General features: G+C 40.8%; 1 long non-coding RNA gene across 1 annotated transcript; it reads right to left on the bottom strand.

Moving 5' to 3' along the window:
- Positions 1–15,047: 15,047 nt before the first annotated feature.
- On the bottom strand, positions 15,048–23,622 carry LOC132435424 (uncharacterized). Its single transcript, XR_009521537.1, has 3 exons — positions 23,563–23,622; positions 22,154–22,413; positions 15,048–15,327 (listed from the first exon to the last, which is right to left on the bottom strand). It is a non-coding gene; the product is annotated as an uncharacterized lncRNA (long non-coding RNA).
- Between the last annotated feature and the right edge of the window lie 2,543 nt (positions 23,623–26,165).

Below are 26,165 nucleotides of genomic sequence, written 5' to 3' on the forward strand. Positions count from 1 at the left end.
CTCAGAAAGACGTTCAGGGCATTCAGGTAATGATCGGACTAGACTCATTTGATGCACGCACTAGTTCACATTCTTGCCTTGCGCACATGGTGACAAAGCAAGGAGCGAGTGCAGACTGGGGTTAAGCGCTCCGTCTGAATATGATTCATGATGTCAATAAGGCAGTTGGCTAATGGTTTTAGTTTTGAAATGAAGTCTTTTGAGTTTTACAGCCGGCTTCAGAGACTGATTCAAAAGACCCTTGATAGCACTGAAGAGTTAAACCATACTTCAAAAGTCCTTAATGTTCAACTAGAAATACAGCACAGGCACTGGGACATTCTGATTCTGGGTTGGGTTCCTTGGGAAAAGGGAGATGTTTAGCAAGAAAGCCCTTAAATGTTTATAGGCTTTGCATTCACTATTGAAATGCAAGACAGACATAGAGCCAAGTCAGCAAAATAATGATTACTGCAAATGGGTGCGCTAAGTTGGGTTGTTAGCAATTTATCCAAATTAAGAGTTGGGGCTTTATCATAATCACTTGAGAAGTATGCCATTCACAGCATCATTTATTTTCACATGTGATGCTCATCCTAATTTCTAAGTTTACCACCATCCCCTTCCAAAATATAAACATATAGTCTACTCAGAGCTCACTTGAAAGAGTTCTCTCAAGTTAGAAGGTAAATCTAAAATAGGGTACAACATTTTTTTTCCTTTCAGGAAGCTGTCCAAATTTTGAGTTTTTATTTAGATTTTAAGACGCTTTAGGCATTTGTTCCTTCTCATTATTTTGGTTATCATACAGAGTATTAGATAAAGTAAGTGACAGCACACTCAAAAAGGATAATTAAAGAGAGCTTAATAAAGGGACAATTAAAAAGGCAGGGATAGGGGAAACTTAAGGTTTGTGTAGTACTTTGGGGCTGGCAAAGGTTGGGATTAATTACCACTCCTAAGCCTGAATGGACAAGGGGTGGAGGTGGTGATGGAACCCAGAGAGGCTGGCCACAGCTGGGGAGAAGGCTGTCTAACAGGAGATGTGGTCTCCAGTATTGAAACACAATCAACCCATGGGGACCCAGCAGAAAGGGGGCTGAAGGAACAAATACCCATTCCACTTTCATCTTTCCTTTAGACCTGCTGGGGCTTCCTGTTAACCAGAAGCAACTATAAGCCAGAGGGTAAGGAGAACTGCGAAGTAGACCATATATCTTATTTTCCTGCCCAGAGCAGAGTGGAGAGGGGTGGACAGTGGATCAAGGTAGGGGTGGAGGGTAGGGCTGGGGGTTTGGAATGAGAAATATATAGCACACAGATGCTGATTTTTTTGGTGTGGAACACTGATAATGGGGGAGGCTTATGTGCGGATACACGTGGGGGCAGGGGGTATATGGGAACGCTCTGAACCCTCTTCTCAGTTTTGCTATGAATGTAAAACTGCTCTAAAAATAAGGTTTATTAATTTTTAAAAAAGAGATATTATTTCAGTAGAGCCCAGAGAACTCTTCGTTATCAGAATCCCTTTCCCAAAAGATACACACACATTCGGCAATTCTAAACAAGATTAGTAAAGCCACAATAAACTGTCCTCTTTTTGAGACGTTCCTCTAGGAATTTCAGGGAACTGGTTCAAAATCACTTGTCTATTATTGTGTGGACACTTCTGCTTCCCAAAAGAAGAGTGAGTCATGGTACAAGAGTGAGTGGTGGTACAAGCAGTGTTCCTTCTGAAGTGTTTTCTAAGGATTTGACCTGAATATTCAGTTCTATAAAATAAGAGAAAGACTGGGAAATAGAAAGAAAAAAGTATTCTCTTGAGTTTTAGAAGGACTTGTTCTGGTGAAGAAATACACTATGGGCTGGGGGAAGAGAGCCCAAGTCGACTGGGGCAATAACATTTCATGTAATGAGAGTAAAAGATAGAATTTCTGTCATTCAGAGAAAGTTCTTTTGGTCAGTTTCAAAGTTGGAGACGGGGAGTCAATGATGTTATTCGGGTCAATAAGAATCAGATAAACGTACTTTCAAATCCCAAGTCCACCATTTCCCAGCTCTGTAAACTTGGCCAAATTGCTTAAGTTTTTAGAAACTCAGATTTCTCAGCTCTAAAGTGAGGGCAAAAATACTTAGCCCAGATCACTTTTTGAGGAAATGAATGAAAAGTGTATGTCAGCTCTTCAGCTGGTAGGTTGATTGGTAAATAATAAGTTACCAATTATTACGATTATATTTATAATTATAAAATGTGTATTATTATAGCTCTTAATTGTAATGGTAATATATAATAATAATGGTTTCATATTATTACCATGATAACAAGTTGTCTAAGCACAATCTTTTGAATCAACAAGTATATATTAAAATCCTACCATGCACTTAATGCTTTCATACAAACTTGATAGAACAAGTCTAAGATGGGGTCCTTCCATAAGGAAATTGTGACCTAATAGGGGAGATAAGATGCACATGCAAGAAACAGCAGAAAATATCAGACAACATAATTAGGCCAATCATGCAGTCTAGACTGTAAGTGCTAAAGAGGTTCAGAGAAGAATAACGTCAAAAGGACTGAAGATTCAGGACTCATTTCATGGAGGAAGGACCTTCACGTTAGGTATGGTTTAGTAAGGCTGAGAAGTGGGCGGGGAGGGACAATCCTTGTGGTAATATCAGCTGGAAGACAGGTACCAAAGTAGGTAAGCACAACTTTTACTTAAACAAAAGTCTGCTCAGGGGGAGCTGTGGAAAGCAGGCTAGAGAGGTGGGAGTGAGGCAGCAGTTGGCTACAGAAAGAAAGTATTTGGGCTTCATGGAGTAGTGATTGGATAGCTATTGAAAGTTATTTAGAAGCTGAGTGACCTGACAAACACAACATTTAGGGAAGGTCAGTCTAACCAAGTGGGTAGTGGAAAGTACAATGTCTAAAGTCAAGAAGATCAACTGAGGAGTTATATTACCCCAAACTTTCTCTTTTTATTTTGGAACTTTTTGTAAAATTTGAATTTTAAAAGGTGAACATGTATTGCTTCTTTCATTAGAAAAGATATTTTTAAAGGGAATGAACTATTAAAAGAAAAGTACAGTATTAAGAAATACTTTCATCTCTCTTGAAAATTGTTAAATTAAGTCAGATAAAGGAAACAGTATATTTTAGTTTCTCTTTTTACCTTAGCTGCTAGGATTCTCAAAATTATTTTTAATACAAACCTCGTGACTTTCCTGAAAATAGACTTTTTTTTTTTTTTTTTTTTTTTTTTTTTTGCGGTACGCGGGCCTCTCACTGTTGTGGCCTCTCCCGTTGCGGAGCACAGGCTCCGGACGCACAGGCTCAGCGGCCATGGCTCACGGGCCCAGCTGCTCCGCGGAATGTGGGATCTTCCCGGACCGGGGCACGAACCCGCGTCCCCTGCATCGGCAGGCGGACTCTCAACCACTGCGCCACCAGGGAAGCCCCTGAATAGATTTTTGATGTTGTGCTCCCTCTTAGCAGCTCTAGGCAAGACAAAGGGAAAACCATAAAATTTCTTACCTAAGCACCCTGCTACTCACAGCTTCCATCAGAGTACCTGGAAATTGGTTTTACCTCCAGGAAATAAGCGATTAACCAAAAAGCATACAATAACTCCTATGCTTCCCAGAATGTGCTATTTCATGACTGAGGTCACAAACAAAGTTAAATGGCTGTGCCATTAGGGGAATGGTAGGTCAGCCCTTGCCAAAAACAAAGAGTTCTAGAAGGAAATGCCGGCAGAGCCCACCCCACAGAGTGGAAGAGAGTAAACAACATATCGAGCCAATATAATGTGATAATGCTACAGTGCCATCATGATAGGACCAACGTTTGGTGAGTGTTTACTGTAAACCAGACTCTACACTAAGGGCTTTAATTGCATAATTCATTTAATCTTCAATCCAAGGAGATAGGCATGATTATTATCCATTCCCACTTTATTGGTCAGAGAAATGGAGGCTTAAAGATTTAAAAAGCCACGTTCAAAGTCATGCAGCTGGTGAATGGCAGAGCTGAGGCAACACGGCTTAGTGGTTTATACCATCGCTTCAAGGGCAGTCTGTGTGGGTTCAGATCTCTGCTCTCCTATATGTGAGCTGCATGACCTTGAACAGGCAATCTGAATACTTTCTAAGTCTCAATCTATTCATCTGTACAATGCAGATACTGATAACACCTATTTATTAGGTTGTCATGAAATAATGTGTGCGATGGGTGGGGCATTCACAGACACACAGTAAGCGTGGTCATAAATGCAGAAGGGCAGGCAGAGTTGATGGTGGAGTTGCAGGTGTCACAGTGCTAGATCCTGCTGTATTAAGCGTTCCCATCATCTCCTAATTCCCCTTTATCTAATTCTGTGATTGCCAATCAATCATCTCACCAGGCATCTTCTTTTCTGATAGGAAGGGATATGCTGGCAAGACCCCGTGTCTGCCCCATTTGCCTGATAGGCTGTTTGCTTGAAAGTTATATTAATAAATCAGCATTCTAGTTTTATTCAGCAGTAACTGACCTTTATTAGCAGGAATTGACACCATTGAGTCACATACTGTCAAGATCCCCTTTCGGAGTCTGAAAGTCTAAAGGGGAAAGAATGGCAAGTGGATAATTCACCAAAGGAAACCTGCTTTAAGGGGCTCTGTGAGGACTGCAGCAAGGCCTTCTTTGGAAGGCCCCATTATCACAGTATTACAGGTGGACAGACACCCATAGTCATCAGGATACCAAGGGAGTACTGAAAACTAAGTCCCATGTCACAAAACCAATTTCTCTCCCTATAGTGGGACCCAGGTGACTCCTTTGGAACCCCCTTTGGATGTCCGGAGCCAATGCCAAGCTGTGTGTCCCTTCCCCTCATCATTCATTGAGTCCATTCAGAGAAGAGCTCAGGCAGCTCAGTGTTCAGTAATTGGGACATGTGGGGATTCCAGCTCCCTGCCCTAATTTCATATATTAAAGTAACCAATTTTCCTTTTTAAAAAATTCCCCTGTTTGCCGCTTCCCTCCTCTCTCCAGTCCTTTAGTTATTCACTTCTTAATTGTATAACACTACCAAAGACGCCTGAACCCTATGCAGTAAAGAAATCTGAGTTTTCTTCCTGATGCATGTAAAATCTCAGATGCCTGGATTCCGTGCCACGCTGTGCTCTGTGAGGATGGGAAACAAAGGGGTGAAGGACAGTGGCGGCCTGGTGTCTTAATAAGATGCAGATCAGCCGAAGAGCATCAGACCATCAAATCCAGGGTCTGCGGCAACGGCACACCTTTTGTCAGGCTTGGAATGGGCCGAGATGGATTCGGGGCTTTATTGAAAGATCATACAGGATGACTGCAAAATCCCATTACTTGTTGATTAAGTATTGATTGCCTCAGTATTAACAAGCCAGCTAATATGAAGTGACCTCTGAGGCCAGTGGTGTGGGGGGAGGGGGAAGACAATTTACTAAAACAGGCAGGCAGATGAATAAGAGGGCTAGATTTGCTCTTGGCTTTTAGCTTCGGTTAAAATGTCACACTCGATAGTGCAGATCAATGCCCACTTTATTTCCTCACAGCCGTCTTATTACCGTCATGAGGCTGCCTCCTTTGATGCTTTCTAATGACCCTCTGAACTGCCTGCTCAGCTCACCCTCTGCTTTCAAGTGAAAGGAGAGCCCTCTCTGCTCCCTCACTGCTGACGGAGCGGCCATGGATATGAGGCTGGGCCACAAGGACCAGCAGAGCCTTGTCCAGGGTCAGCAGTGCTACACTCGCTGAGCTTTTCCCCTTGTCCTTTGCTTTCCTTCGAGCATCTTCAGCATCAAAGCTCGTCGCCTCTTGCCAAGATTCCAAATAAAGCCGAGGTGGTGAAACAAGAGGCTGAGCTCCAAACTCCCACCCAAGGCCACCATCTGGGTCAGGGGCTCTATGACTTCATTCTCCAGGAAGGGAACTCTTGCCTATTTGAAACCTCCCCCTCCCATCCAGAAATGGATGTCTTTGATGACGGGAAAAATAAGTAAGTAAACAAATAACTTGAAAAACCAAAATTCTCCCTCACTCCAATCAAGCAAACTGCGATTTAAGAAGGCCTATGGCGTGTGCCAGCCAAAGGAATGGTAAGCAGTCTTCTGCTATGGAAATCTTAGTTTACTTTTTAGTCTATAAAGAGGAGCTTTTGTGAACATGCTCTGCTCTTTTAGCAAGGTGTTTGGTTTCTGTGCTGCAAAATACTCTGCTGACTACTTAGTCTAGCTTTCTCTGAGTATAAATATTTCATGTGCTGGCCAGTGTAGGGATTTGTCAATGCCCTCCTATTGGCCAGAGGTCTGGCTCCAACTTTCTGCGTCAAAAAGAAAATAGAGAAGTGAATCTAGTGAAAAACTTTCTCCTTGGCAAACATGCTCAATTGGTCTCTGAAATGAAAAGGTTTCCAGCACTTCATGGCTAGAGGGAGGAACAGAGAAGAAACTTTAAACTCTCTAAGGCTGGTATTCAAAGCCAATGTCGACCTGAAGATGAAAACCATAATAATTTCTCTGGGGCTTTAAGAAACTGCCTCAGTCAGTTTTGTTGCTGCAAAATTCATAATTTAAAGCCTCTTCCCACCTATTCCAGCCTAAATTGGGTGAATAAAGATCATTTCTCCCTTTACCTAACTATATCAGTCTCTTTTCTCAGGGTCTTAACAGGCTTCCATATAGAGTCTTATAATTCAGAACCACTCAAAGTCCACCACAAGCAAAACCATTTTCCTTTCTCCTTTTCCCATCTATTATTGTCTGCTCTTACAGGAAAATCCACTAAATCCCTCCCCCACTTTCCCTATTTTTCAACTACAGTCTCTAAATATTTATTTAATACAAACCATGTGTATATTTGCAGCATTAAGTTGGCATTCAAAGGTTTGTTGAATGAATAAACTCGTTTCGAATTATTTTTCATTGAGTTCATGAATTTACTGTGTGGTTCTGTAAGGTATAAAGACTAATTCTCTCTACTCTACAAAAATTGAGACATCATAATGAGAAGCCTGGCTTGCATTCTTCCCTCAATCTCATGACCCCCAATGAATCTGCTGGAAAACCTATATAATAATGAGTTCTATAATGAAAGAAACTTTTGGAAGAAAACATAAACATCTCAGCAAAGAACATTTCATATTTCTATACCCAGGAACCCCTGTATGGGATAATATCCTGTTTAATATCTCTGCAAAACTATTCTGGCCTCAGAGAAATTTTTTAGTTTATAAAAATCTCAACCTAAGATATAATACAGGGATGAACAATTAGTGGTCTCAGGAAAAGTTTATATAAATTTATGGAAAATAGATACACAGCAGGAGGTGAAGGGAAGTGAGGCTTAAATAGAAAACACTCTTAAGTTTCTGAGTTTAGTGTCATTCTGCTTTCATACCCAGCCATACCTTCTGAAAAAATGATTAAATACGTGTGATCTGTCTCCCTTCTTTTGGTTCAGATGCACTTTATTCATAACTTCAGGAAATATTTATTAAATGATGACTGACTACTAGGCACTGTAAAAACATACCTGAACAAATGCATGGCACCTGGGCCAAGGAGCTCCATCTAAAGGAAACCAAAAGAATCATAGGAACATATAGCAATGTAACAGCTCTAAAGCCAAAGATGATTAAGACTCTAAAAATTATTGACCAAATGCTTCTATCCCGAGGGACTGCCCAGACGCAACTGGTGCCTTGATTTCTGGCCTAGTCTCCTTTGACTGAGTAGATGAAACTAGTTCACTAGAGTTACCCTGAAACCAAAGTTGACATCATGACCTTCCATGACTCTCAATGACCAATGAGGCAAAAGTTAAACAAACAGCGTTTTTTTAGTATTACTTGGATGAGTTTTAGGCATTTCAGTGACACCAAGATAGTAATAGTATTTGTGCATACCTATGTGTTTATTTGTACTAACTCTTAAAAAATGTAGGGACCAGTGCTTTGAATTACATCTTTTCTCAAAATGTTGCTTTATGAAAATCTTTTTTTGTTTTGTTTTTTGTTTGTTTGTTTTGTTTTTTGTTTTGTTTTTAACATCTTTATTGGTGTATAATTGCTTTACAATGGTGTGTTAGTTTCTGTTTTATAACAAAGTGAATCAGTTATACATATACATTGAAAATCTTTGCTATCTACCTGATCTTCCTCAGCAATCTCACTTTTCTGCACTCCCATACCTCCTTCCCATCCCCGACCACATGCTTGGGAAACACTGAAACACTGAGTTCTTGGCCCCAACCCTGCCCCAATTCTGTGTTTCCCATGTCCTTGTGCCTCTGAACACACCATTCTCATGCCTCAGGTATATTCCTCCCTCTTTCCTTACCAAAGATAACTTCACCTATAAATATGCCCTGGTTTTTCCTGAAAGAATTTGTTCATTTCATAAAACTTTATATTTAAATGTGTTATTTTCTAGCGACTGTGCTAGGTACCGGTGATTCCCAGGCTAAAGGACTCACACTGGAAAGAAAATATGCAGACAAATGATTATGATGAAATGTGACGATATGCATAATATAGAATACACAGAAAGGTTACTATTAGTACAAAAGAAGCAGTACTTCTTTCTGGAAGGGCGAGGCAAGAATAAAGATGTTCAAGTACGGGCTTCCCTGGTGGCGCAGTGGTTGAGAGTCCATCTGCTGATGCTGGGGACATGGGTTTGGGTCCCAGTCCGGGAGGATTCCACATGCCGCGGATCCCACATGCCCGTGAGCCATGGCCGCTGAGCCTGCGCGTCCGGAGCCTGTGCTCTGCAACGGGAGAGGCCACAAAAGTGAGAGGCCCGCATACCGCAAAAAAAAAAAAAAAAAAAAAAAAGATGTTCAAGTACAAGATATAACACAGGATGAGTAGAGTTTTAAAAATGTAACGTGGCATGCCATTTGGGCCAGAGGGAATAGCAGAGGAAGATGGAATTGTATGGTGTCCTGCACCTACGCGCATAGCTTTACTACATTTCATTTTTAGTCCGAATGTGGCTGTCTCTTCCCACTTGGCAGTGAACTCCACAAAATCAGGTCCTGGTTCTCATTATCTTGTGGTCTCCACTGAGCTGGTGGTACTCAAAATGCTTTTGAATGAATGATTTTATAAAATTCTCTCCAATCTTTCGCAATAGATCAGTGAAAAGATGAATAAGCACTTTTATATTTTTAACGCTCCTTAGTAGCAACCGGGTCTGCAACACAAGAAGATACACCTAAAGTGAGTTTCCAATAGGTCAAATACATGTCCTTTAACAGGTGTATCATGTACGCTAATGGTCTGTAGTTGGGCATGTATGTAGCTATAGTGGTGGTGAGATGGGGGGGTTTGGGCTGGTCAGACTTTTAAAATTTAAAAGCCACACGTTGTCACTGGCATCAGCCCTCATGGCCTGGATGAGGCAGGTGGGTGGAATGAGTAGGAAGGTAGAACAGGCTCAGTGTGGGTGGTGGAGGAACTAAGGAGATGGTTATAGAAGAAAAGAAAAAAGATGAACAATGTTCTATGTTAATAATCTCATTTAAAGGGTCAGTACTGTGTGACAATGAATTTCAGGGTCTGGTTATACTAGAATGTGGCTGGTGGGGAGTTAGGGGAAGAAAAGTTGGGGCAATTTGTGGTTGTAAGTTCAAAGAATATTACCCTTTAAAATACAGAGTGACTTTAAAGAATTAAACTGAAAACAGACAATATAAGAACAAGTTTTTGTATGGCATTCCCAAGAAGAAATAATACACTTGTTATGCATTACAGTCTGTGCTCAAAATGCTATTTCAGCATTCTGGGTATTAAAAAAAGAACCTTATGTGGTCTTGTGGTGAACGACTGTGAAGGATTATTTAAAGTAAACTGTAGGGAAATATAAAACAAACCCAGCTAATTTATCACAACAGTGAAGATGCATAAATAAGATGTCTATGAATAACAAGGACAGCCTACCTATTATTTTAAAAAATTTCATTTTTAGTAGAAAATATACCACATTTTATTTAAAGGAGAATGACCCCTATTTCTTTTCCCACAGCTGTATAGCCTCTGGTACAGCCTTACTTATTACTATGAATATAGCATGATGGCTATTTTGGAAATGTTTTAATTATATGATGAGCCTCTGGAAATGTTGGCTTGAGAGAGATATATCTTCACACTCAAGACTAATATTGTCTTAAGCCTGGGAGCTCAAGAACTCAGCAAATGTGGTGACCAATGAATCGCCAATCAAAGAGACAATGGATGATGAGAGTGAAGATATGCCTGTGCACCTTGTGATTTTTTCATTAACAACATGTAGCATATTATGTAGAAGAAACCTCATTGTAGCTCTCTGAGCAAGTGATTTAATGCGTAAACATCCTAAACGATTTTTCATAGAAGCCACCAATGATAGGCTTGGATTTTTATCTGAGTCCCTGAGTTTTGTGTTGTAGTTCCGAAACCAGCATGCCAGTTCCTGTAGCACTGACTACCAGTTGTCCAACAAACAGTTTCCCCTGTCCTTCTGGTCACAGTTACACTGCATTTCTCAGCCTCCCTTGCAGTTAAGCTAGAGCCATCATTACAAACTGATCTCTGGCAAATCCCCAGCCCATAAGAGCTCCCCAAGGGCCCCTCACCCTGCCTCTTTCCCTGTGTGCAGGTGAATACAGAGGTCTCCCAGGACCTAGAAGATGGTGGAGCCACAATGTGGGAGGAACCTAGCTCCTGAATGAATAAAAGGACTTCTTTTCACTTGTACATTTTCAAGAAGCCACCTTTATTGCGTAAAGTCACTCAGATTTGAGGGGTTTTTTTCTTGTTGTTGTTACAGTTGTTAGCCTGTAATTTATTCAAATATAAAATCTTTCTTGTGTCTTTTTTCCATGTTTCTGTTTCTTAACCAAACTTTAGCTGGGCTATATTCTTGTGCCTAATAAACAAGGGGAAATAAACTAGGCGAAAATATATGTTTTCATTATTGAGAAATATAAGACAGGATGAGTAGCTAAATCATATGAACACCCTTGTAAGGATAATATGAAATATAACCAAGTCATAGATGCCTTCAGCATGTCTGAAAAGGAATAGGTGAAGAAAACAACATATAAACAGTTCATATTGATTTAAGAAAACCTGATTGGATCAAACATAGCTCGGGCATGAAAATGTGCCATGAGTGACCTATATCACTGATCATTAATCCAGGTCTCCTTGTGTCAAGTGAAAGACAACCAAGACTTTTAAAGCTCCCTTTGGAAACCCTTGTCATCATGAAAATAAGTTCATGCTTCCTGGAACATGTTCATTTATCCTAGCTGTACTATTCTGAAAACCCCAGGTAGTTTTTGGGTACTTGGAAACACTGAGTCTCTTAGAAATTTGAGATGCCAGCACAGTCCAAGTGTCTTTTTTTATTTTTTTGGCTGCGTTTTTTTGTCTTTTGGCTGCGTTTTATTTTTTTGGTCTTCATTGCTGCACGCGGGCTTTTCTCTAGTTGTGGTGGGTGGGGGCTACTCTCCTCATTGTGGTGGCTTCTCTTGCTGCAGAGCACAGGCTGTAGGCACGCGGGCTTCAGTAGTTGTGGCACACGGGCTCAGTAGTTGTGGCTCACGGGCTCTAGAGCGCAGGCTCAATAGTTGTGGCACACGGGCTTAGTTGCTCTGCGGCATGTGGGATCTTCCCGGACTGGGGTTAGAACCCGTGTCCCCTGCGTTGGCAGGCGGATTCTTAACCACTACCCCACCAGGGAAGCCCCCAGTTGTCCTTTAAGTAAATTCCACAGTGATGCAGAAAAAGATGTGGCAGTCAAAAAGATGTTTGTTGAATACTCTCATTACTCAGGAAAGTCACATATATGAAAGCCCCACACCTTATCCACCAACACATCCACTAAAAACCCATCAGGCTAGAATTCTCCAGTTAAAGAGACTGCACATGAAAATTCATAGAAAGGACAGATTTCAATACATCATCCTCAAGAAGTGATACTCTCAGAGGTTTGCACCACTGCTCTTTTACAAAGTCCTTGATTTGCTTTTGATATGCATTTTCACCCTTTCAAATGCAACCAGATCTCAGTACATATCACATTTTTAATGAGAAGAAACAAGCAGGTGTTGATGTGCTATATATAACTGCTACAATTCCAGCTACATTGTCTAATGGGTATGGATATCACTTTTCAACAATACACCAAGAAAAATGAAAAATCAAATAAAAACCTATTCATGTATTTGGCTTCTGGAGAGAACATATTTAAATGGTTGCTTTCATATATTTTGGGAGGCTGGTGAAAATTAGCAACATTTAGAGATTACTGAGAAGACACTTCTGTTGAGTCAAGCTCACATTATTAACAATTTGCATATTACTTAATAACCCATGTGTCTTTCTTGAAAGCATCTATGAGTGGAAATATTTATTCCTTCATACACATCACTGATTGGCATTTCTGTTATTGAAATCCATGCTATCAAAGTGATGAGTCCTTACCATAGGTACGTCAACTGCTGTTCTTATCAAAACACCTGTAATAAGAATATATGCACTTTTAAACCATGGAAAGGTTGATATAACAATGTGGTTGTAATCTTTGCGCACAATTATCCAAAATCCTAACTTACACGATGTTATTGGTTGCAAGAAATTAAATCAACACCATCATCATCAACAACAAAGCATTTATTAAACATGTAGCCTCCGTAAATAAAATGTTTGGGGATAGAGGTAGAGGAGGTGTGTAATGTGCATTCAAAGAAATTACAGATTGTTGGAAAATATGAAAAATTAACATGAGAGTAATTACTACTAATATAGGCAACTTTAAAAATAATCAGTGCTTTAGATTTACTTAACTAAGGTTCATTGACAGCAAGTCTGAGAAGAACAAATAAAGTCATTACTCACACAAAAATGGGGCCCAATCTGGGCAATAGGAGGTGATCTAGGAAGGTAAGTCAGTGGGTCCATTGAAGTCTGGGTGCTTGGAAACAGGACCTAGTCGTGTAGGTTTTCTGAAATGTGCCCTTTCTCAGTTTGAGGAAATTCCCTTCTATTCCTAGTTTGCTGACTGTATCATAAATGGATGTTGAATTTTGTTAGCTTTTTCTGTACCTTTTATGACTATCACACACACACACACACACACACACACACACAAACTTACCTCATGTATTTTGGTAGTATGGTAATTTTGTATTGATTAGTGAATATTCAAGTAGCCTTGCACTTTGGGAACAAAACCCACTTGGTCATCATGTATGTATATACGTTTCATATAACTGCTGGATTTGATTTGCTAGCATTTTGTTCAGTTTTGCATCTATGCTCTTGAGGGATACTGATCTATAAATTTTTTTCCTACAGTGTCTTTGTCTTGTTTTGGTGTCATTGTAATAATGGCTTCATAAATTGTGTTGGAATATGTTATCCTCCTCTAATATCTGAGTTTGTGTACAATTGGTATCATCTTTTTCTTAAATGACTGACAGAATTCACCAGGGAAGCTACCTGAGCCTGGAATTTTTATTTTGAGAATGTTTTTAAATTATCAATTCAATTTGTTTAACACATATTGCTATTTATATTTTTTATTTATTCTAGTGTCAGTTTTAGTAATTTCTGTCTTTCAAACAACTTATTTGCTTCATCTAAGTTGTCAACTTCATTGGCTTAATGGTTTTTATAATATTGTCTTATATATATTTAAGGAATTTAGGATGCTCAGTGGTATCACCTCTTCCTTTCCTGATGTTGGATTCCTTTCTCTCCAATCTGGCAGGTGCGAACATGAATGTCTTCCAGGCCTCTGTGAACTCTGGGCGGGTGTTCAGCTTGCAGCACCCCAATGTTTCTTCTTTGTTGAGCCCTATGGATTTGCGCTGTGCAATTTCCAACCAGAGACTCATGAAGACCCCTAACAGATCCCGAGAGCTCTGTTTTTGCATTGCTCCTCTATACTGCTTTACATCACAGATTCTAGCCACCTCATTCTCCCTGCCTTCCAAGATCTGTCTCCTCATATCAGTGATATGACTATTTCCATCTTTGGTCCATTACATGCCTCCAGGCTGAAAGCCAAGGTGATTGGAGAGCTTACCTCACTGGTTTCTCTTTTCAAGGGAATCACAGTTCTGCCCCACCTGTTGTCCAACATCTGTAAACAGTTATTTCATATATTTTGTCCAGTTTACCAGTTGTTTGGAGTCCTGATAAGTCTGGTACCAGTTAATCTGCCATGGCCAGAAACATTAATGTTTTATTAAAGATGGGAGAAACTGAGACTCAGATACGTATCTTTTTCAGTGTATACAACTAATAAACATGATTAAACACCCCAGCTATACTTTTTCCACTCTATCATGCTGCCTCTCAACTTATTCAGCAGATGTTTATGGAAGGCATAGATAGAATTTTGCTAGATTTAAGATAATCTCTCAAATTTATCTAATTGGAATAAAATGATATATTCACATGAAATAATATAAGACAGTGAATTATACAATCTGTGCTAGCAAAGTTTAAAGAAGATGGGAAACAATGTTAAAACAACAAAGTTGTTTTTACTGGGGTAAGTTATTGCATGTAATAGAAGTATAAGCAAAACAGAAAATATAATACTGAGAAAATATTCAATGGTTGACATTGGTGAGAACTTTCTGATCTTAATATGTCTTGATGTCAACCATACTGGTCTCATTGGGGTCAAGCAAAGTCGTTCTTATCTTTTTATCTTCTCTACAGCCCCTGAAAGAAGTCTATTTGACGATTATTTAGTGTCTCCATTGTAAGGCAGAGATCCTAAAAGCTCATTTATTTTAATCAGATTGAAGGCCTTAACAGTAAGAAAACCAAACACATTTTAGCTTTAGTGGACAACTTAAAATGGTTTAAAGCAACAGATTCCACAGAAAACAATTAAGAGCACCTAAAAATCTCAATGTAAATGAATGAGTTATTTAAAATTTGGTTTGCATAAGGATTTATTTCATAATTTAAGGTATCCGTATATGAAGGAATAGACTTGGTAAAACAGCCAAAAAACAAACAAACCAACAGACAAATCACAAAAGAGTTTACCTATGAGATTTATTATTGTTAAGTGTCAAAACGTACTCCTCATTGTACAAGCAAGTGACATGCCCATCACGTAGCAGAATTCCTGAGTTTGAGGCTTTTGAATAAATATTAGCATCCTTTATATTATGGTTGCTGTGAAATACCCAGAAATGGGAGCCTTTGGCTACTTCTCAAAGCTGTCCCACATTTCCTGAACTTGTAGATGCGCTAGGTGTTACAGGTAGACGTTTTTTCCCGTTGTTTCTAGGTGTTGGTAGTCATTTGATTGTACCTGAAACAAAAGAAAGTAGTTTGCTGATATTTAGGCAAAAAGACACACAGAATTATTGATGTCTTCTTAGAATGATTATGCACATAGGATGAGAAAGAATCCCAAAGTGAGTGCAGACAGAAGAAAGTCAATTAGTACATAAAAAATGGTTGCTGGAGTGGATGTATTGAGCACGCCTTTGCCTCTAAGCCTAAATGTTTGAGAAAGCATCTCTCACTGAATCATAATTTCTAAATTAAAGGTAGAGAAAAGCTGCTGAGGATCATTTCCACCCTGACCCATGTGATATGTGTGATGGCTTGTGGTTCATCACTATCACTTTTTCCTGAAAGTGTGAATTAAGCATCTTGATATGTTGAGAGAAAACCGTCACTGTAGTCCTGATGGTCTGAGGAGGACAGTCAACAGCACACAGAAATCACATGTGTTTTCAAACGTCTATGACTAGAGTAAAATAAAAATGGGCTCTGTTGTACGTATTAGTCAGGAGTCTCCTGACTGCAACCTGTAAGAACAGCTCGCTCAAACTTGACTCAACATGCAGGGCACCTTGCTGTCGTGAGCCTCGGGGACCTGTACTAGCATGGTTTCTGGGCTTCTTTCTTCTGTCGGTCGGGACCTGGGAATTTGAGTGATCTAAAGTCGGGTTCCTCAGACTTGATACTCTTCCTATTTTGGGCCAGCTCATTCTTTCGTGGGGGCTTTTCTGTTTATTGTAAGATGTTCAGCAGCTTCCTCAGCCTCTACCCCATAGGTACCAGTATTGCCTCCTGCTCTAGTTTGACAACCACAAATGTCTCTAGACATTGCTAAAGGTCCCGTGGGTTCGGAAAAAGATTTTCACCAGCTGAGAACCACTGGCCTAGAGATTAATAACATGTACTGCATAGATTCAAATTCTGTCACTATCACTTTCTAGCTATGTGAACTTGAGCAAGTTACTTCACTTCTATGTGCTTACATTTCCTTATCTCTTTAATGATGATTCTAGCATTATCTACAAGATAAGGATACTCTGAGGATTGAGATCTTACAAGTAAAATTCTTAGAACAGTGCTTGTACCTAGTCAGCCTTCAGCTGATGCTAGCTCTTAACATTAACAGCAAGGTTCCCTTCATATGGTAAAGAAATGGCTTCTGGCAGCACAACATTAAACAGAACTAGCTTAATAACTTCAAAGGAATCAACAGCTTTTTTTCTCCCAGGGCATCAACTAGTCCCCCTTGGGTCATGTGACTGTGTCTTGAACCAAGTACAGCTGCCAAGGGGATGGAGTCCTGTGAATGGCTAGGCTTGGCTCAAACCAATCCCATAGCTTAAAAGAAGAGACTTGATTCAAAGAAGTGAGATGGAAAAGCATAATGCACAGGCAAAGTCCAAAGCCACCATGGTCTACTTCAGTGTATAAAAACATGTGCAAAGTAGACTTCCTACCTTGGCAATTGATTCACAGGTCATGAAAACGTGTCTCTAGTCACATTTTGGTGAATCTCCTGGGGCAAAGAGGTCAGCAAATGATCAGACCAGACGATATCAAGATGTGACAAGAAAATGACCATCTGAAAAGGTATCAGAGGCAGACCTGCTATCCCCAAAACTAGAGGCAGGGAAAGCCTGGTTGCAGCAGAAGAAATGGACATGCTGTTCTTTGCCAGTTTTGTAATGAGAAAGACAAAGCTGGAATAGTACTGATCAAAGCCACCATTCATTGAGTTCTTCCCAGGGGATAGATGCTATATTGTGTTATCTCAATACAACATCTCTGCATGGTCATTGATATGATTCCCATTTTTAAAATGAGGAGACTGAAGGTTTTCTAGAAAAGATGAGTAAATGTGGCTAAGGCTCACAACCAGTAAGGGATGGAGCCAGAATTCAAGCCTAAGCTTGTCTGACATCACAGCTCCTACCCATCCCCACACTGCCATCCCAGAGTCTGACCAAAATGCACAGGAAAGCTAAGCTACCAGATTTTGGGTGGGGTGTGTGTGTGGGTACATACTTACTGAAGAAGACAGGGCATTAATTAGGGCTTTCCTGATGGGCAAGTGAGCCCAGCAAGCACTGCTGTGTGAAATCTCCAAATTTCACGTACTAGGGATGGAAGTCCAGACAGGATGAGTCCTCCCTGCCAGAAATTCACTTTTCTTGCCTTATGGTTGTCTTGAGTTTTTGCGCTTTCAGATGTTGCCTTTTGTTTAACGACCCAGGTCAATTCAACTTCAAGTCAGCGCTAGACTTAGACAAGTGGTCACCATGGATAAGAAGAAAACAAATTTCAAATAATAAAATTTACACTTTTTTCCGTACATTCATTACATAAACTGCATGTGACATAACATTTCAACTTCATTGGAATTGCTTTTCACGTCAAAGTTTCCTCCATTATTTGTGATTGGATAGCCCTAGTTATTCCTACTTGGTAAAGTCCTGACCCAGGTTAGTTGCACTGAGACACCCTTATTGTGAGTGATGATGCAATGAACATGGGGTTGCAGATAACTCTATCAGATCCTGACTTCAATTCCCTTGGATGCCTACACAGAAGCAGAATTGCTGAATCATATGATATTGAACAAATTTCTTTTCTTTTCTTTTTTTTTTTTTTCAGTACACGGGCTTCTCACTGCTGTGGCCTCTCCCGCTGCGGAGCACAGGCTCCGGACACGCAGGCTCAGCAGCCATGGCTCACGGGCCCAGCCGCTCCGCGGCATGTGGGATCTTCCCGGACCAGGGCACGAACCCGTGTCCCCTGCATTAGCAGGCAGACTCTCAACCACTGCGCCACCAGGGAAGCCCCTCCCATAGTTTTTTGATCATCATGTTTTCATTGTTATTTGTCTCTAGGTATATTTTGATTTCCTCTTTGATTTCTTCATTGATTGCCTGGTTATTTAGTAATGTATTGTTTAGCCTCCCTGTGTTTGTGTTTTTTACGTTTTTTTCCCTGTAATTGATTTCTAATCTCATAGCGTTGTGGTCAGAAAAGATGCTTGATATGATTTCAATTTTCTTAAATTTACTGAGGCTTGATTGGTGACCCAAGATGTGATCTATCCTGGAGAATGTTCCATGTGCACTTGAGAAGAAAGTGTAATCTGCTGTTTTTGGATGGAATGTCCTATAAATATCAAGTAAATCTATCTGGACTATTGTGTTATTTAAAGCTTGTGTTTCCTTAGTAATTTTCTGTTTGGATGATCTGTCCATTGGTGTAAGTGAAGTATTAAAGTCCCCCACTATTACTGTGTTACTGTCAATTTCCTCCTTTATAGCTGTTAGCAGTTGCCTTATGTATTGAGGTGCTCCTATGTTGGGTGCATATATATTTATAATAGTTATATCTTCTTCTTGGATTGATCCCTTGATCATTATGTAGTGTCCTTCCTTGTCTCTTGTAACATTCTTTATTTTAAAGTCTATTTTACCTGATACGAGTATTGCTACTCCAGCTTTCTTGTGATTTCCATTTGCATGGAATATCTTTTTCCATCCCCTCACTTTCAGTCTGTATGTGTCCCTAGCTCTGAAGTGGGTCTCTTGTAGACAGCATATATATGGGCCTTGTTTTTGTATCCATTCAGCAAGCCTGTGTCTTTTGGTTGGAGCGTTTAATCCATTTACGTTTAAGGTAATTATCGATATGTATGTTCCTATTACCATTTTCTTAATCATTTTGGGTTTGTTTTTGTCAGTCCTTTTCTTCTCTTGTGTTTCCCACTTAGAGAAGTTCCTTTAGCATTTGTTGTGTAGCTGGTTTGGCGGTGCTGAATTCTCTTAGCTTTTGCTTGTCTGTAAAGATTTTGATTTCTCCATCGAATCTGAATGAGATCCTTGCTGGGTAGAGTAATCTTGGTTGTAGGTTCTTCCCTTTCATGACTTCAAGTATATCATGCCATTTCCTTCTGGCTTGTAGAGTTTCTGCTGAGAAATCAGCTGTTAACCTTATGGGAGTTCCCTTGTATGTTATTTGTCATTTTTCCCTTGCTGCTTTCAATAATTTTTCTTTATCTTTAATTTCTGCCAATTTGATTACTATGTGTCTCGGCGTGTTTCTCCTTGGTATTATCCTGTATGGGACTCTCTGTGCTTCCTGGACTTGGATGGCTATTTCCTTTCCCATGTTAGGGAAGTTTTTGACTATAATCTCTTCAAATATTTTCTCGGGTCCTTTCTCTCTCTCTTCTCCTTCTGGGACCTCTATAATGTGAATGTTTTTGTGTTTAATGTTCCAGAGGTCTCTTAGGCTGTCTTCATTTCTTTTCATTCTTTTCTCTTTATTCTGTTCTGCAGCAGTGAATTCCACCATTCTGTCTTCCAGGTCACCTATCTGTTCTTCTGCCTCAGTTATTCTGCTATTGATTCCTTCTAGTGTATTTTTCATTTCAATGATTGTATTGTTCATCTCTGTTTGTTTGTTCTTTAATTCTTCTAGGTCTGTGTTAAACATTTCTTGCATCTTCTTGATCTTTGCCTCCATTCTTTTTCCGAGGTCCTGGATCATCTTCACTATCATTATTCTGAATTCTTTTTCTGGAAAGTTGCCTATCTCCACTTCATTTAGTTGTTTTTCTGGGGTTTTATCTTGTTCCTTCATCTGGTACGTAGCCCGCTGCCTTTTCATCTTGTCTATGTTTCTATGAATGTGGTTTTTGTTCCAAAGGCTGCAGGACTGTAGTTCTTCTTACTTCTGCTGTCTGCCCTCTGGTGGATGAGGCTATCTAAGAGGCTTGTGCAAGTTTCCTGATGGGAGGCGAGACTCCTTGATCACTTTAGCAAGATGTAAGATTGAAAGTTGTATTTAGAGAACTAGACCTGATGGTTTAAGTTAAGGAATCCAGAGGGAAAAGAAAGGGGCAGGACTGGGGTGAGGCACCCACTTCTTCTTCCCCTGGAGAATGGTGGAAAGAGAAAGATGAAAGGTGGGAGAAAGGAAAGCAATTAGAGATCATGGGTCTTGATGGCTTCTCTTTGGGCTGCAGTTTACAGAGGGCAGATGTGTTAGAGAAGCATAGGAATTATTGTAAGGAAAAGGAAATTTTGTCCAGATTCCAACTGGAACTCTAGAATAGATCTTTCCTTCGTTGTTCTCTTCCATCCACATCCTTCTATCCTAACCCTACCTTACCAACCTCTAATGCATCTATATGAAAGTAAGTTTGGCTTCCCAGCCTGGTTATGCAGAGAGAAGTCCTTCAATTCTCTTTCATGGGCCAGGCTCATATCCTGTGTGGAATGGAAGAGACCCAGAAGTTGCCTTGTCCTCTTAAGAAGGAATTTAAAAGGTATTTGACATGAGATCCTTTAGGACTGTGACAGCACATCCTGTGCCAATAGGTGGGGTAGCCTTCAGCAGAGGTTGGGAAAGGGCCAGCCAGGCATGGGATGGATGGAAGGTATGTCAGATCCAAGGTAAAACTAGGTCATTAGGGAGAGCTGCTGATAAAGCCAAGAGAGGAAGGGTCATGAGTTACCCTGGCCACAGACGTCATCCATAACCACCAATGGCAAGAGGTGTTTCTGCATATCCTCATCCCCTACCTCCATCTGATTTTAATTTTTAGGAAAGTCATATGATAGGGTTTGTCTAAATTCAGAGTGGGCTGGGTCCCTGCAGTTAGAACTGCAACTGTTTGCATAATGAAGATGAAAAGGTACAGGAAATCAACTCTGTCATCTAATTTATGATGGCCACAACCACTCACTGTTGGCCAGACTTTGGGAATTTGAGCTTGCTGCCTACTGCATGTCACTGAGAAGGGCTGGCCAGAAGAGAGGATGGACAGTACAGTGACCTGGCCCATAGCCTGGACTTGCACACAGCCAGCAGCAAAGCAGCCACTAGCAAACTGGCCGGGAGACATGAGCAATTGAGGCAGCTTAATCTAATTTTAATAAATACGGGGATTTTACTTCCCTCAAAAAATAACAAAAACAGAAAAGAGAGAGCCATTGCAAATATCCTCCGTTATACCCATTCATGCCTTGAGGCTAAATTTCAGCTCTGTGCTGATATGGGCGTTCTTAGTTTCCCTTTTGTTGTGCTTTAAAAATGTATTTGCATATTGCAAAATACTCCACAGTCATAAACTGAAGTCTTGGTCCTTATACATAAAATATCCAAAATAAATTATGTCAAAAAAATGAAACTGACAAATATTTACAGTTAGTTAGGCATCGTGAGAAACAGAAATGAGGAAAGGCGTGAAGCTGACAATCGAGTGACAGTGACGGATATCAAGGCATGAGAAGCTTGTGGCTGCCCATGGCAAGAAGAGGTAGACTCAGACTGAGCACAGTCAATGCCCAAGAAACAGAGAAGGGAGAGACCACCTCAGCCAGTGGTGGGGGCTGGGGTTTACCCTGGAGGCTGAGCCAGATAAAGGGTGGGACTGGGCAGTCATGGGGGCAGATCAATCTACAAAGGATGCTATACATCAGAAATACAATGCCAATTAGCCCAGCCTGACACTCCTTGTATAATTTTCACACTGTAAATCGGCCCAGCTACAACCAGAGTAGGCAGCATCGCAGTGGGGAAAGTGACAAACCCAGCCTACTGGCACTACTAGCTTAGTAGAGGATTTTTCCAAGTTGGGAGGCACAACCCAGGCCAGTCTCCAGTCCCAAGAGCAGCTTGCTGATGCCACCTGATATCGTAGTCCTTGGAAGCTGAAATTCTGTAATTACTCACAATAGCCAAGACAGGGAAACAACCTAAGTGTCTGTCAGTGAATGAATGAAAAAAGATGACGTGGTGCACACACACACATTCACACACACAGAGGAATATTATTCAAGCCATGAGAAAGAAGAAAATCCTACCTTAGATACTTAGATAACTCTTGAGGGCATTATGCTAAGTGAAATAAGTCAGATAGTAAAAGACAGATATTGGGGCTTCCCTGGTGGCACAGTGGTTAAGAGTCCACCTGCCGATGCAGGGGACACGGGTTCATGCCCCGGTCCAAGAAGATCCCACATGCCGCGGAGCAGCTAGGCCCGTGAGCCATGGCCACTGAGTCTGCACGTCCGGAGCCTGTGCTCCGCAATGGGAGAGGCCACAACAGTGAGAGGCCCGCGTACTGCAAAAAAAAAAAAAAAAAAAAAAGACAGATATTGTATGAACTCACTTATATGTGGAATCTAAAAAAGACAAACTCAGAGAAACAGAGTAGAGTGCTGGTTACCGGGGGTTGAGGGAGTGGGGAAATGGGGAGATATTTGTCAAAGCGTACAAACTTCCAGTTATAATAAGATTAATAAATTTGGGGACGTAATGTACAGAATGGTGATTATAGCTAATAATACTGTATCATATAATTGAATGTTGCTAAGAGAGTAGATTTTAAATGTTCTCACCACAAAAAAGAAACAGTAACTATGTGACAGGATAGAAGTGGTAGCCAATGCCACGGTGGTAATGATTTTACAGAATATAAATGTATCAAATCAACACTTTGTGCACCTTAAGCTTACACAATGCTATGTATCAATTATATCTCAATAAAACTGGAAAAATGTTAAAAACAGGAACTTGTTTAAGGTCATACAACTGGAAATGGTAGAACTGGTTTTGAACTTGTACTATTTTCAGAAAGTCTAGACCTTCCCTACTAGGAAGCCTTTCGAAGACAAAACTTTAACCACCCTGCCTTGTAATATGGGGGCTAAATTAGATGATCCAAATACAGAGCAATGTCTATGGCTTTATTCCATCAAAATAATGATTTGATACAGAGATGAAAACAAACTCCACAAGGTCTCTTAACTTGAGAGTTCTTAACTTTGTTTGCTATCATCTTTGTTTTCCTAAAGCCCAAGAAAATGTACTTAATATGCCCAAACCAATACAGCCTGTGGCTCATGGCTAAGTCCGAAAAAAAAAATCAGTATTTACAGGTTGAGTAGGAGAAAAAGCAGGATGTATTGGCTGATTGCTTTATATAAAACAGAGAAGAAAGAACAAAGAAGTTGCCACTCTCTTGTTTTGTACAAGCAGCGCCCACCATAAAGATTTTGGGCTTCATAGAGAGAACTGGAGATCCTAACTCAGTAGGTGCCCAGGCAGAGGGGGTTTAGAACATGTGGCTGGGCTAGGGTGCCACAGCAGAGTGAAAATTGCTCTTACAGTTATGTGTGTTGGCCTGGATGTGCAGAAAAGAGACATCCTTCCATTTCCCTGTGGAACAAATGTCAACAAGCATCATATGACAGATGACGTTGGAATTTACCTTTGCCTGTTCTGAGAAAACAGCTCCAGCTTATGTCACTTTTATATGTGTGAATGTTGGTGCCCCAGGAACACGATAAGCATCTTGAGAGCAGGAACTGTCTTCCGCTTCTTTGTAGGCGTACCAGGTGGGCCGGTAGACGCCTTTCAATAAGTATGGAATGAAGGAGCTGTCCCTGCAATGGTCATTCCCTTCCATTTCGCTGTAGCATCTGAAGAGATGTGCAAAAAAAGGAGAGTAATTCTGCAACTCAGTGAATTTCCACAGAAACCCAGCCATAAATTATGAATATCCCCTCCCTCACGGGCTCCCCAACCTTTTCTCTTGTCATCACCTCCACATCATCTCTTCTTCCTCCTCTTTCCCAGCAAATCACCTTACCTTTTCCTCCATGCTTGGCCTTATAGCCTCCTAAACCCAGGTACGTGGACATTTGTGCTCTCACCGCACCTGCTTATGTAGGTTTCTCACTAGCTCCCATTACAGTCTGGAGCTACTTCTCCATACTCTGGCTTTGGCACTTTTTTTCCCAGTATATTTTGATGAAACCAAATGGTTCTGACATATCCATATGTACCACACTCTGCCATAGATGAATGAGGAAATAGAGAAGGAAGACAGAAGAGTGGTGGGAAAAGTAGGTGAGAGAATGAGAGTAAAGAAGCAAAGCAATAATTTAAGTTTGAGAAATACAGACATTACTAAAAGCCGCAGAAGATAAAGTATTCTAACCCTTAAAATGAGGTACAGAATGTGGAAGAGTATTGCAGTATATGAAAATACAAAGAAATTCAGTGCAACACCCAGAAAGTAGGGTGGGGAGAGACAAACAAAATCGAATTGTGGCATGTTATTCTTTCAAAGGAGAGAAGGAAACTTACTTAGCATGATATGATCAGAGAGAATAGATTAAGCTTGAAGACAGTGGGGCTGAGCCTGAGTTACTGAGAGATTAGAATAATTTAGGAGAAAAGAACCAGGTCCCTCCGAACCTGCTAACTTCCTGACTCTGTGACATTTCTCTTTCCATGTCCCAGACCCACTGAAATGCCAGTTGTCTGTGATAGAGCCCCATGGGATTCAGCGTTGGAAGCTGTCATGGCCACATGCAAAAGGTGAGCTTAGGGTACCCGGAACATAAAGTGCTTCTCAGAGCTCCCCCCACCCCGCCTGCCATCAGACCTGCCTTTGACATTTTAGGACTGAGGTCAAGAGTACATGTATCATAAATCTAAATAGTAAATTATATCAAGCTAACAACCATTAAAAAAATCTATTCTTTTTTAAAAATTTTATTTATTTAATTTATATATATTATTGATTTTTGGCTGCATCCGGTCTTCGCTGCTGCACACGGGCTTTCTGTAGTTGCGGTGTGTGGGTTTCTCATTGCGGTGGCTTCTCTTGTTGCGTAGCACGGGCTTTAGGTGTGCAGGCTTCAGTAGTTGCAGCATGTGGGCTCAGTAGTTGTGGCTCACGGGCGTACTTGCTCCACAGCATGTGGGATCTTCCCGGACCAGGGATCGAACCCGTGTCCCCTGCATTGGTAGGAGGATTCTTAACTACTGAGCCACCAGGGAAGTCCCCCCAAAATATATTCTATCTCCCTACCTTGGTGAATATAGATTTTTAATAATCTGGAAATTCAGCTTCTAAAATTAAAGCTTTTGGAGTCCATGGAATACTCTACTGAAACTTGGAGGTGCAGAGAAAGCTGGTCTTCGGTCTTCAAATCCTGTACTTCCTACACACAACACGCTCGTTTCCCAAACAGCCTTCATCCTATACCACATTTACATGGACATCCTCACCTGCATATACAAAGCCAAATTTTTTTCACATATTTTCCCTGCCAAAAGCTACCCTTTGGCTTCCTTTGACCACTCCTGAAGCCCACATCTTCCAGTCTAGCAGTTCAGTCTGTCCACAGGAAGATGGAACAGGGGGTAGTTTGCACTGGCCCCGAAAGCAGGCTTGGGACACATGGAACACGGTCTAGAAGTGAGGACATAGTCTCTGCTTGGGCTCACGCCCATAACCCTGTATGTTCTTTACTTTGTGGGGAGGAGTGCAGCCAGGGGACGACCAGAGAGAAGGCTTCAAAAGCCTGATATCCAAGGCCTGTCTTGAAGCACTGCCCCTGTGGTCAATTGTGCATACTGGGCATTTACCTGTGGAAACCACTAGGCTAGTCTGAAAATTATGCATAGCAGTGAAAAGGGATACAGTTAAAGTGATAAATGGGAAGGATAGTTCAATGGTTGTATTAGAACAAGTAGGTAATCAACTCTCAGACCTCACAAATGTCCACCAGGTTCCTGGTCTCAATAAATGGCACCATCAGAAACCTGGACTCACTCTAAGTTTCTCCTATGCCCTTGCCACCATATTATGCTTCACCCATTCCATTTCCCAAATGCCTTTCACACAGGTTGCTGAGTGCAAGGCCACCCTCTGATATATGGCCCTTGACTAGGCTGATGTGCTGAGGGGCAGGGAAGGGACCAACAGCCACGTGAAGACCCTTGTCAGGAACTTCTCACACATTTTCTTTTGGAAGAGATTGACTCTTGAAGGGAAGATTCATGTTGGATTAGAGAGGA

Source organism: Delphinus delphis, chromosome 12, assembly GCF_949987515.2.
Source record: "Delphinus delphis chromosome 12, mDelDel1.2, whole genome shotgun sequence".
Taxonomy (NCBI): Eukaryota; Metazoa; Chordata; class Mammalia; order Artiodactyla; family Delphinidae; genus Delphinus; species Delphinus delphis.